The following is a 12,570-nucleotide window of genomic DNA, read 5'->3' on the forward strand; positions in this document are numbered from 1 at the left end:
ATGTAAAAATGACCATAACATTCACACTGGTTGAAATTATTCGTCTTATACGATGGAAAAACTGTTGTATTTAAATTGTATTTTATGCTTCTGGCGTTGACTTCTTAGGCCCTAACTATTCAATCTCGTGGAACAACACCCTAGAGTGAAGCCTAGGTTGCCCGGAACGTAGAAATGACCATCACTTCCTTACTGGTAGCAATCATTCGTTTTATACGATGGAAAAACTGTTGTATTTATATTGTAATTTATGCGTCTGGCGTTGACTTCTAAGGCACAAACTATTCGATCTGGTCGAGCAATGCCCTAGAGTGAAGCCTATGTTGCCCGGAACGTAGAAATGACCATCTCTTTCAAACTGGTTGCAATTATTCCTGTTATATGATGGAAAAACTGTTGCATTTTTATTGCATTTTATGCTTCGGGCATTGACTTCTAAGGTCCTAACTATTCAATCTGTTGGAGCGACGCCCTAGGGTGAAGCCTAGGTTGCCCGGAAAGTAGAAATAACAATAACTTTCACACTGGTTGCAATTATTCGTTTTATACGATGGAAAAGCTGTTGCATCTTTATTGTATTTTATGCTTCTGGCGTTGACTTCTAAGGCACAAACTATTCGATCTGGTCGAGCAATGCCCTAGAGTGAAGCCTAGGTTGCCCGGAACGTAGAAATGACCATAACTTTCACACTGGTTGCTATTATTCGTTCTATACGATGGAAAAACTGTTATATTTATATTGCATCTTATGCTTCTGGCGTTGACTTCTTAGGCCCTAACACTTCGATCTGGTGGAGCAACGCCCTACAGTGAAGCCTAGGTTGCCCGGAACGTAGATATGACCATGACCATCACACAGGTTGCAATTATTCGTTATATACGGTGTAACGGCTGTTGTATTTATATTGGATTTTATGCCTCTGGCGTTGGCTTCTAAGGCCGTAGCTGTTAGATGTGGTGGAGCAACGCCCTAGAGTGACGCCTAGGGTGCTCGGAACGTAGAAATGACCAGTACTTTCACACTGGTTGCAATTATTCGTTTTATACGATGGAAAAGCTGTGTATTTATATCGTATTTTATGCTTCTGGCGTAGACTTCTTAGGCCCTAGCTATTCGATCTAGTGGAGCAACGCCCTAGAGTGGAGCCTAGGTTGCCCGGAAAGGAGAAATGACCATCACTTTCAAACAGGTTGCAATTAATCCTGTTATACGATGGAAAAGCTGTTGTATTTTTATTGCATTTTATGCTTCTGGCGTTCACTTCTTAGGCCCTAACAATTCGATCTGGTGGAACAACGCCCTAGAGTGAAGCCTAGGTTGCCTGGAACGTACAAATGACCATCACTTTCACAAGGGCTGCAATTATTCCTGTTATAGGATGGAAAGACTGTTGCATTTCTATTGTATTTTATGCTTCAGGCGTTGACTTCTGAGGCCGCAGCTATTCGATGTGGTGGAAGAACGCCATAGAGTGAAGCCTAGGTTGTCCGGAACGTAGAAATGACCATAACTTTCACACTGGTTGCAATTATTCGTTTTATATGATGGAAGAACTGTTGTATTTATATTGTATTTTATGCTGCTGGCGTTCACTTCTTAGGCCCTAACTATTCGATCTGGTGGAACAACGTCCTGGGGTGAAGCCTAGGTTGCCGGAACGTAGAAGTGACCATAACTTTCACACTGGTTGCTATTATTCGTTTTATACGATGGAAAAACTGTTGTATTAAATTGTATTATATGCTTCTGGCGTTGACTTTTAATTCACTAACTATTCGACCTGGCGGAGCAACTCCCTAGAGTGAAGCCGAGGTTTCCCGGAACGTAGAAATGACCATCACTTTCAAACTGGTTGCAATTATTCCTGTTATATGATGGAAAAACTGTTGTACTTTTATTGCATTTTATGCTTCGGGCATTGACTTCTAAGGCCCTAACTATTCAATCTGTTGGAGCAACGCCCTAGAGTGTAGCCTAGGTTGCCCGGATCGTAGAATTGGCCATCACTTTCAAACTGGCTGCAATTATTCCTGTTATATGATGGAAACGCTGTTGTATTTTTATTGCATTTTATGCTTCGGGCGTTGACTTCTAAGCCCCTAACTATTCAATCTGTTGGAGCAACGCCCTAGGGTTGAAGCCTAGGATTCTCGGAAAGTAGGAATGACCATAAGTTTCATACTGGTTGCTATTATTCGTTTTATACGATTGAAAAACTGTTGTATTTTTATTGTATTTTATGCTTCTGGCGTTGACTTCTAAGGCACTAACTATTCGATCTGGTGGAGCAACGCCCTAGGGTGTAGCCTAGGTTGCCCGTAAAGTAGAAATGACAAGAGCTTTCATACTGGTTGCAATTATTCGTTTTATATGATGGAAGAACTGTTATATTTATATTGTATTTTATGCTTCTGGCGTTCACTTCTTAGGCCCTAGCTATTCTATCTGGTGGAACAACGCCCTAGGGTGAAGCCTAGGTTGCTCGGAAAGTAGAAATGACCATAAGTTTCATACTGGTTGCAATTATTCGTTTTATACGATGGAAAAGCTGTTGTATTTATATTGTATTTTATGCTTCTGGCGTTGACTTCTAAGGCACTAACTATTCGATCTGGTGGAACAACGCCCTAGAGTGAAGCCTAGGTTGCCCGGAACGTAGAAATGACCTTCACTTTCAAACTGGTTGCAATTATTCCTGTTATATGATGGTAACACTGTTGTATTTTTTTTGCATTTTATGGTTCGGGCGTTGACTTCTACGGCCCTAACTATTCAATCTGTTGGAGCAACGCCCTAGGGTGAAGCCTAGGTTGCCCGGAAAGTAGAAATGACCATAACTTTCATACTGCTTGCAATTATTCGTTTTATACGATGGAAAAGCTGTTGTATTTATATTGTATTTTATACTTCGGGCGTTGACTTCTAAGGCCCTAACTATTCAATCTGTTGGATCAACGCCCTAGAGTGAAGCCAAGATTGCTCGGAATGTAGAAATGACCATAACATTCACACTGGTTGAAATTATTCGTTTTATACGATGGAAAAGCTGTTGTATTTATATTGTATGTCATGCTGCTGGCGTTCACTTCTTAGGCCCTAACTATTCGATCTGGTGGAACAACGCCCTGGGGTGAAGCCTAGGTTGCCGGGAACGTAGAAATGACCATAACTTTCACACTGGTCGCTATTATTCGTTTTATACGATGGAGAAACTGTTATATTTATATTGTATTTTATGCTTCTGGCGTTGCCTTCTTAGGCCCTAGCTGTTCAATCTGGTGGAACAACGCCCTAGAGAGAAGCCTAGGTTGCCCGGAACGTAGAAATGACCATATCTTTCACACTGGTTGCAATTATTCGTTTTATATGATGGAAGAGCTGTTGTATTTATATTGTATTTTATGCTGCTGGCGTTCTCTTCTTAGGCCCTGACTATTCGATGTGGTGGAACAACGCCCTGGGGTGAAGCCTAGGTTGCCCGGAACGTAGAAATGACCATAACATTCACTCTGGTTGCTATTATTCGTCTTATACGATGGAAAAACTGTTGTACTTAAATTGTATTTTATGCTTCTGGCGTTGATTTCTTAGGCCCTAACTATTCAATCTCGTGGAACAACACCCTAGAGTGAGGCCTAGGTTGCCCGGAACGTAGAAATGACCATCACTTCCATACTGGTAGCAATCATTCGTTTTATACGATGGAAAAACTGTTGTATTTATATTGTAATTTATGCTTCTGGCGTTGACTTCTAAGGCACAAACTATTCGATCTGGTCGAGCAATGCCCTAGAGTGAAGCCTATGTTGCCCAGATCGTAGAATTGGCCATCACTTTCAAACTGGTTGCAATTATTCCTGTTATATGATGGAAACGCTGTTGTATTTTTATTGCATTTTATGCTTCGGGCGTTGACTTCTAAGGCCCTAACTATTCAATCTGTTGGAGCAACGCCCTAGGGTTGAAGCCTAGGATTCTCGGAAAGTAGGAATGACCATAAGTTTCATACTGGTTGCAATTATTCGTTTTATACGATTGAAAAACTGTTGTATTTTTATTGTATTTTATGCTTCTGGCGTTCACTTCTTAGGCCCTAACTATTCGATCTGGTGGAACAACGGCCTAGGGTGAAGCCTCGGTTGCCCGGAACGTAGAAATGACCATAACTTTCACACTGGTTGCTATTATTCGTTCTATACGATGGAAAAACTGTTATATTTATATTGTACCTTATGCTTCTGGCGTTCACTTCTTAGGCCCTAACAATTCGATCTGGTGGAACAACGCCCTAGAGTGAAGCCTAGGTTGCCTGGAACGTACAAATGACCATCACTTTCACAAGGGTTGCAATTATTCCTGTTATAGGATGGAAAGACTGTTGCATTTCTATTGTACTTTATGCTTCAGGCGTTGACTTCTGAGGCCGCAGCTATTCGATGTGGTGGAAGAACGCCATAGAGTGAAGCCTAGGTTGCCCGGAACGTACAAATGACCATAACTTTCATGCTGGTGGCAATAATTCGTTTCATATGATGGAAAAGCTGTTGTATTTATATTGTATTTTATGCTGCTGGCGTTCACTTCTTAGGCCCTAACTATTCGATCTGGTGGAACAACGCCCTGGGGTGAAGCCTAGGTTGCCGGGAACGTAGAAATGACCATAACTTTCACACTGGTCGCTATTATTCGTTTTATACGATGGAGAAACTGTTATATTTATATTGTATTTTATGCTTCTGGCGTTGCCTTCTTAGGCCCTAGCTGTTCAATCTGGTGGAACAACGCCCTAGAGAGAAGCCTAGGTTGCCCGGAACGTAGAAATGACCATATCTTTCACACTGGTTGCAATTATTCGTTTTATATGATGGAAGAGCTGTTGTATTTATATTGTATTTTATGCTGCTGGCGTTCTCTTCTTAGGCCCTAACTATTCGATGTGGTGGAACAACGCCCTGGGGTGAAGCCTAGGTTGCCCGGAACGTAGAAATGACCATAACATTCACTCTGGTTGCTATTATTCGTCTTATACGATGGAAAAACTGTTGTACTTAAATTGTATTTTATGCTTCTGGCGTTGATTTCTTAGGCCCTAACTATTCAATCTCGTGGAACAACACCCTAGAGTGAGGCCTAGGTTGCCCGGAACGTAGAAATGACCATCACTTCCATACTGGTAGCAATCATTCGTTTTATACGATGGAAAAACTGTTGTATTTATATTGTAATTTATGCTTCTGGCGTTGACTTCTAAGGCACAAACTATTCGATCTGGTCGAGCAATGCCCTAGAGTGAAGCCTATGTTGCCCAGATCGTAGAATTGGCCATCACTTTCAAACTGGTTGCAATTATTCCTGTTATATGATGGAAACGCTGTTGTATTTTTATTGCATTTTATGCTTCGGGCGTTGACTTCTAAGGCCCTAACTATTCAATCTGTTGGAGCAACGCCCTAGGGTTGAAGCCTAGGATTCTCGGAAAGTAGGAATGACCATAAGTTTCATACTGGTTGCAATTATTCGTTTTATACGATTGAAAAACTGTTGTATTTTTATTGTGTTTTATGCTTCTGGCGTTGACTTCTAAGGCACTAACTATTCGATCTGGTGGAGCAACGCCCTAGGGTGTAGCCTAGGTTGCCCGTAAAGTAGAAATGACAAGAGCTTTCATACTGGTTGCAATTATTCGTTTTATATGATGGAAAAACTGTTATATTTATTTTGTATTTTATGCTTCTGGCGTTCACTTCTTAGGCCCTAGCTATTCGATCTGGTGGAACAACGCCCTAGGGTGAAGCCTAGGTTGCTCGGAAAGTAGAAATGACCATAAGTTTCATGCTGGTTGCAAATATTCGTTTTATACGATGGAAAAACTGTTGTATTTATATTGTATTTTATGCTTCTGGCGTTGACTTCTAAGGCACTAACTATTCGATCTGGTGGAACAACGACCTAGAGTGAAGCCTAGGTTGCCCGGAACGTAGAAATGACCATCACTTTCAAACTGGTTGCAATTACTCCTGTTATATGATGGTAACACTGTTGTATTTTTTTTGCATTTTATGGTTCGGGTGTTGACTTCTACGGCCCTAACTATTCAATCTGTTGGAGCAACGCCCTAGGGTGAAGCCTAGGTTGCTCGGAAAGGAGAAATGACCACAACTTTCATACTGGTTGCAATTACTCGTTTTATATGATGGAAAAACTGTTGTATTTATATTGTATTTTATGCTTCTGGCGTTCACTTCTTAGGCCCTAACTATTCGATCTGGTGGAACAACGCCCTAGGGTGAAGCCTAGGTTGCCCGGAACGTAGAAATGACCATAACTTTCACACTGGTTGCTATTATTCGTTCTATACGATGGAAAAACTGTTATATTTATATCGTATTTTATGCTTCTGGCGTTTACTTCTGAGGACCTAACTATTCGATCTGGTGCAGCAACGCCCTAGGGTGAATCCTAGGTTGCTCGGAATGTAGAACTGACCATAACTTTCACACTGGTTGCAAATATTCGATTTATACGATGCAAACGCTGTTGTATATATATCGTATTTTATGCCTCTGGCGTTGACTTCTAAGGCCGTAGCTATTAGATGTGGTGGAGCAACGCCCTAGAGTGACGCCTAGGGTGCTCGGAACGTAGAAATGACCATTACTTTCACACTGGTTGCAATTATTCGTTTTATATGGTGGAAAAGCTGTTGTATTTATATCGTATTTTATGCTTCTGGCGTTGACTTCTTAGGCCGTAACTATTGGGTCTGGTGGAGCAACGCCCTGGAGTGAAATCTAGGTTGCCCGGAACGTAGAATTGGCCATCACTTTCAAACTGGTTGCAATTATTCCTGTTATATGATGGAAACACAGTTGTATTTTTTTTGCACTTTATGGTTCGGGCGTTGACTTCTAAGGCCCTAACTATTCAATCCGTTGGAGCAACACCCTAGGGTGAAGCCTACGTTGCTCGGAAAGTAGAAATGACCATATGCTTCATACTGGTTGCAATTATTTGTTTCAAACGATGGAAAAACTGTTGTATTTATATTGTATTTTATGCTTCTGACGTTGACTTCTAAGGCACTAACTATTCGATCTGGTGGAGCAACGCCCTAGAGTGAAGCCTAGGTTGACCGGAACGTAGAATTGGCCATCACTTTCAAACTGGCCGAAATTATTCCTGTTATATGATGGAAACACTGTTGTGTTTTTTTTGCACTTTATGGTTCGGGCGTTGACTTCTAAGGCCCTAACTATTCAATCCGTTGGAGCAACGCCCTAGGGTGAAGCCTAGGTTGCTCGGAAAGTAGAAATGACCATATGCTTCATACTGGTTGCAATTATTTGTTTCATACGATGGAAAAGCTGTTGTATCTATATTGTATTTTATGCTTCTGACGTTGACTTCTAAGGTACTAACTATTCGATCTGGTGGAGCAACGCCCTAGAGTGAAGCCTAGGTTGACCGGAACGTAGAATTGGCCATCACTTTCAAACTGGTCGAAATTATTCCTGTTATATGATGGAAACACTGTTGTATTTTTTTTGCATTTTATGGTTCGGGCGTAGACTTCTAAGGCCCTAACTATTCAATCTGTTGGAGCAACGCCCTATGGTGAAGCCTAGGTTGCTCGGAAAGTAGAAATGACCATAAGTTTCATACTGGTTGCTATTATTCGTTTTATACGATGGAAAACTGTTGTATTTATATTGTATTTTATGCTTCTGGCGTTGACTTCTAAGGCACTAACTATTCGATCTGGTGGAGCAACGCCCTAGAGTGAAGCCTAGGTTGCCCGGGACGTAGAATTGGCCATCACTTTCAAACTGGTTGCAGTTATTCCTGTTATATTATGGAAACACTGTTGTATTTTTATTGCATTTTCTGCTTCGGGCGTTGACTTCTAAGGCCCTAGCTATTCAATCTGTTGGAGCAATGCCCTAGGGTGTAGCCTAGGTTGCTCGGAAAGTAGAAATGACCATAAGTTTCATACTGGTTGCAATTATTCGTTTTATACGATGGAAAAGCTGTTGTATTTATATTGTATTTTATGCTTCTGGCGTTGACTTCTAAGGCCCTAGCTGTTCGATCTAGTGGAGCAACGCCCTAGAGTGAAGTCTAGGTTGCCCGGAAAGGAGAAATGACCATCACGTTCAGACTGGTTGAAATTAATCCTTTTATACCATGGAAAAGCTGTTGTATTTATATCGAATTTTATGCTTCTGGCGTTTACTTCTAAGGACCTAACTATTCGATCTGGTGGAGCAACGCCCTGGAGTGAAGCCTAGGTTGCTCGGAATATGGAAATGACCATAACTTTCACACTGGTTGCAATTATTCGTTTTATACGATGGAAACGCTGTTGTATTTATATTGTATTTTATGCCTCTGGCGTTGACTTCTAAGGCCGTAGCTATTAGATGTGATGGAGCAACGCCCTAGAGTGACGCCTAGGGTGCTCGGAACGTAGAAATGATGATTACTTTCACACTGGTTGCAATTATACGTTTTATACGATTGAAAATCTCATGTATTTCTATCGTATTTTATGCTTCTGGCGTTGACTTCTTAGGCCGTAACTATACCGTCTGGTGGAGCAACGCCCTGGTGTGAAACCTAGGTTGCCCGGAACGTCGAATTGGCCATCACTTTCAAACTGGTTGCTATTATTCCTGTTATATGATGGAAACACTGTTGTATTTTTTTTGCATTTTATGGTTCGGGCGTTGACTTCTAAGGCCCTAACTATTCAATCTGTTGGAGCAACGCCCTAGGGTCAAGCCTAGGTTGCTCGGAAAGTAGAAATGACCATAAGTTTCATACTGGTTGCAATTATTCGTTTTATACGATGGAAAAGCTGTTGTATTTATATCGTGTTTTATGCTTCTGGCGTTGACTTCTTAGGCCGTAGCTATTCGGTCTGGTGGAGCAACGCCCTAGAGTGAAGTCTAGGTTGCCCGGAAAGGAGAAATGACCATCACGTTCAGACTGGTTGAAATTAATCCTTTTATACCATGGAAAAGCTGTTGTATTTATATCGAATTTTATGCTTCTGGCGTTTACTTCTAAGGACCTAACTATTCGATCTGGTGGAGCAACGCCCTGGAGTGAAGCCTAGGTTGCTCGGAATATGGAAATGACCATAACTTTCACACTGGTTGCAATTATTCGTTTTATACGATGGAAACGCTGTTGTATTTATATTGTATTTTATGCCTCTGGCGTTGACTTCTAAGGCCGTAGCTATTAGATGTGATGGAGCAACGCCCTAGAGTGACGCCTAGGGTGCTCGGAACGTAGAAATGATGATTACTTTCACACTGGTTGCAATTATACGTTTTATACGATTGAAAATCTCTTGTATTTCTATCGTATTTTATGCTTCTGGCGTTGACCTCTTAGGCCGTAACTATTCCGTCTGGTGGAGCAACGCCCTGGTGTGAAACCTAGGTTGCCCGGAACGTCGAATTGGCCATCACTTTCAAACTGGTTGCAATTATTCCTGTTATATGATGGAAACACTGTTGTATTTTTTTTGCATTTTATGGTTCGGGCGTTGACCTCTAAGGCCCTAACTATTCAATCTGTTGGAGCAACGCCCTAGGGTCAAGCCTAGGTTGCTCGGAAAGTAGAAATGACCATAAGTTTCATACTGGTTGCAATTATTCGTTTTATACGATGGAAAAGCTGTTGTATTTATATCGTGTTTTATGCTTCTGGCGTTGACTTCTTAGGCCGTAGCTATTCGGTCTGGTGGAGCAACGCCCTGGATTGAAACCTAGGTTGCCCGGAACGTAGAATTGGGCATCACTTTCAAACTGGTTGCAATTATTCCTGATATATGATGGAAACACTGTTGTATTTTTGTTTTTGCATTTTATGGCTCGGGCGTTGACTTCTAAGACCCTAACTATTCAATTTGTTGGAGCAAGGCCCTAGGGTGATGCCTAGGTTGCTCGGAAAGTAGAAATGACCATAAATTTCATACTGGTTGCAATTATTCGTTTTATACGATGGAAAAACTGTTGTATTTATATTGTATTTTATGCTTCTAGCGTTGACTTCTAAGGTACTATCTATTCGATCTGGTGGAGCAACGCCCTAGAGAGAAGCCTAGGTTGCCCGGAACGTAGAATTGGCCATCACTTTCAAACTGGTTGCAATTATTCCTGTTATATGAGGGAAACACTGTTGTATTTTTTTTGCATTTTATGGTTCGGGCGTTGACTTCTAAGGCCCTAACTATTCAATCCGTTAGAGCAACGCCCTAGGGTGAAGCCTAGGTTGTTCGGAAAGTAGAAATGACCATAAGTTTCATACTGGTTGCAATTATTTGTTTCATACGATGGAAAAACTGTTGTATTTATATTGTATTTTATGCTTCTGGCGTTGACTTCTAAGGCGCTAACTATTCGATCTGGTGGAGCAACGCCCTAGAGTGAAGCCTAGATTGCCCGGAACGTAGAATTGGCCATCACTTTCAAACTGGTCGCAATTATTCCTGTTATATGATTGAAACACTGTTGTATTTTCTTTGCATTTTATGGTTCGGGCGTAGACTTCTAAGGCCCTGACTATTCAATATGTTGGAGCAACGCCCTAGGGTGAAGCCTAGGTTGCTCGGAAAGTAGAAATGACCATAAGTTTCATACTGGTTGCAATTATTCGTTTTATACGTTGGAAAAGCTGTTGTATTTATATTGTATTTTATGCTTCTGGCGTTGACTTCTAAGGCCCTAACTATTCAATCTGTTGGAGCAACGCCCTAGGGTGAAGCCTTGCTTGCTCGGAAAGTAGAAATGACCATACGTTTCATACTGGTTGCAATTATTCGTTTTATACGATGGAAACACTGTTGTATTTTTATTGCATTTTATGCTTCGGGCGTTGACTTCTAATTCTCTAACTATTCGATCTGGTGGAGCAACGCCCTAGAGTGATGCCTAGGTTGCTCGGAATGTAGAAATGACCATAACTTTCACACTGGTTGCAATTATTCGTTTTATACGATGGAAACACTGTTGTATTTTTATGCATTTTATGCTTCGGGCGTTGACTTCTAAGGCCCTAACTATTCCATCTGTTGGAGCAACGGCCTAGCGTGAAGCCTAGGATGCTCGGAAAGTAGAAATGACCATAAGTTTCATACTGGTTGCAATTACTCGTTTTATACGATGGAAACGCTGTTGTATTTATATCGTATTTTATGCTTCTGGCGTTTACTTCTAAGGACCTAACTATTCGATCTGGTGGAGCAACGGCCTAGGGTGAAGCCTAGCTTGCCCGGAACGTAGAAATGACCATTACTTTCACACTGTTTGCAATTATTCCTTTTATACGATGGAAAAGCTGTTGTATTTATATCGTATTTTATGCTTCTGGCGTTTACTTCTAAGGACCTAACTATTCGATCTGGTGGAGCAACGCCCTAGGGTGAATCCTAGGTTGCGCGGAATGTAGAAATGACCATAACTTTCACACTGGTTGCAATTACTCGTTTTATACGATGGAAAAACTGTTCTATTTATTTTGTATTTAATGCTTCGGGCGTTGGCTTCTAAGGCCCTAACTGTTTGATCTGGTGGAGCAACGCCCTAGGGTGAAGCCTAGGTTACCCGGAACGTAGAAATGACCATAACTTTCACACTGGTTGCAATTATTCGTTTTATACGATGGAAAAGCTGTTGTATTTATATCGTATTTTATGCTTCTGGCGTTTACTTCCAAGGACCTAACTATTCGATCTGGTGGAGCAACGCCCTAGAGTGAATCCTAGGTTGCTCGGAATGTAGAACTGACCATAACTTTCACACTGGTTGGAATTATTCGTTTTATACGATGGAAAAACTGTTATATATATATTGTACCTTGTGCTTCTGGCGTTGACTTCTTAGGCCCTAACAATTCGATCTGGTGGAACAACGCCCTAGAGTGAAGCCTAGGTTGCCCGGAAGGTAGAAATGACCATAACTTCCACACTGGTTGCAATTATTCGTTTTATTCGAAGGAACAGCTGTTGTATTTATATCGTTTTTTCCGCTTCTGGCGTTGACTTCTTAGGCCCTAACTGTTTGATCTGGTAGAGCAACGCCCTGGAGTGAAGCCTAGGTTGCCTGGAACGTAGAAATGACCATCACTTTCACACGGGTTGCAATTATTCCTGTTATAGGATGGAAAGACTGTTGTATTTTTATTGTACTTTATACTTCAGGCGTTGACTTCTGAGGCCGTAGCTATTCGATGTGGTGGAAGAACGCCATCCAGTGAAGCCTAGGTTGCCCGGAACGTAGAAATGACCATAACTTTTACAATGGTAGCAATTATTCGTTTTATACGATGGAAAAACTGTTGTATTTTTATTGCATTTTATGCTTCTGGCGTTCACTTCTTAGGCCCTAACTATTCGATCTGGTGGAACAACGGCCTAGGGTGATGCCTAGGTTGCCCGGAACGTAGAAATTACCATCACTTTCACACGGGATGCAATTATTCCTGTTATAGAATGGAAATACTGTTGTATTTTTATTGTATTTTATACTTCAGGCGCTGACTTCTGAGGCCGTATCTAT

This window comes from Calliopsis andreniformis, chromosome 11, assembly GCF_051401765.1.
Source record: "Calliopsis andreniformis isolate RMS-2024a chromosome 11, iyCalAndr_principal, whole genome shotgun sequence".
NCBI classification, from domain to species: domain Eukaryota; kingdom Metazoa; phylum Arthropoda; class Insecta; order Hymenoptera; family Andrenidae; genus Calliopsis; species Calliopsis andreniformis.